Source organism: Teleopsis dalmanni, chromosome 1 (assembly GCF_002237135.1).
Source record: "Teleopsis dalmanni isolate 2A chromosome 1, ASM223713v2, whole genome shotgun sequence".
In the NCBI taxonomy this organism is placed as follows: Eukaryota; Metazoa; Arthropoda; class Insecta; order Diptera; family Diopsidae; genus Teleopsis; species Teleopsis dalmanni.
In genome coordinates this window covers 7,836,824-7,838,485 of record NC_051846.1, presented here as the reverse complement: position 1 = coordinate 7,838,485, position 1,662 = coordinate 7,836,824, and positions in this window count along the sequence as shown.

Below are 1,662 nucleotides of genomic sequence, written 5' to 3'. Positions count from 1 at the left end.
CTGAAATAACATAGTACTGCTAAAACAGGACCACGAAATGGATAATGGTTTATTATATATTTCATTTGTTGTTTGTAATATTATAGAATTAAATACTTAAACCTATTTTTGTAACCTATCTGGATATAAAGTACATGTATTTTTTACAGTTCTCTAATAAATAAATTAACTATTATCTGTTAGGCTTAAAACTTAGTGGTTGTAATGTCTAATCAATCTATATCTGTATTGTTTAGAGTGTGTATTTCGCTCTTTACATACTAAAAGTCAAATTTTTTGTATCTATTTAACTTAGAAACACAAAACAAATTGATTAATAAACTTAAAGAAGTTAATATTAGCATTGCTTGCAGTCCCTATAATTGTATACCATAAGTTAAAACAGGTTTTATTATGTTTTTACAGAGACGAGCCATGTTTTCACGATTGGTTTGCAATATTCAAACTAATATCTAATAAATTTTTAATATTTTAATACGTTATTATTTAATATAAAAATAAAGGAGAATCAGAATAAAAAGCATTACTGGGATAATATACCAGGATTAACACAATCCAAATCACTTATTGGTACCTATAACAAAAAGAGATACCAGGATTGTATGAACGTATCAAAAGAAAAACTTCGAATCAACACAGGAATCCTAACAGGACACTGTAAACTAAAGTACATACATACATACGGATGCAAACTGTAGATTTTGTAAAAATAATGATGAGTTATGTGCCACACATGTGCTGTAAAAATGCCCTGCGCTAATACACATACGAAATCGGCTCCTGGAAATGTATATTCTTACGAAAGAGGCAATAAAACTCTGTAAAGTAGGTTCCATGCTAATTTTTATTGACGCAAGAGAACTTAGAGACCTACTTTAGACCCAGAAGGGGGCACAATATACCCGACGATCTCAGTGCTACATCCCGTAACAATCAAAGTAGCTAGTTGATCAAAATATTTATAGTTTCTGTGTTACACGAAGTTGTTCTTAATAAAAATATTTTACACAATCGAAACAAAAATGATTTATCTAATGTATATGAACTTAATTAACCAAGTGAATAGGTTCAAAATGATTTAAGTTACGGATTTCAAAAATGTGATCAAGTGTGTAAAAGAACTCATACATCATAATTAATTAAAATTAATAATTATTAATGGTTTGATAGATTAGTTTGTTCCATGGAAACGTATTCTTATACTTCGTGGCCCCCGCATATTTTCGAAGCATTTCTGACTTTCTGACTGACAGCTTGAATTGATACTCGCGTTCTGCAATCAAAAAAGGAAACAATGACGCCACGTTCTGTTGTTTTTAAATGAAAAAAAAAAACAAAAAAAAACTACAAGAAGTAGGAAATTAAGTAATAATAAATAGAATAACAAATTGTTAAAACATTGAACAAATTTTTGAAACTTAACTTTGAAAATATCACGTGCAGACAGTAAGTTTTATTCAAAAAATAAATGGAAATGTTATGACAGTAGCTTAAAAATAAATGAAGTATAACAAAAATACGGGAGTGACTTCGAAAACTAATGTAAACCAAAATTTTCGCTATTCACGGCAAGGGCGTCGAAAAGTTAGTAGAGTCGATTGAAAAAGTATAAAAACTTTGGTACAATTTTTACAAACAAATAATAGAGTAGAAAAAACTATA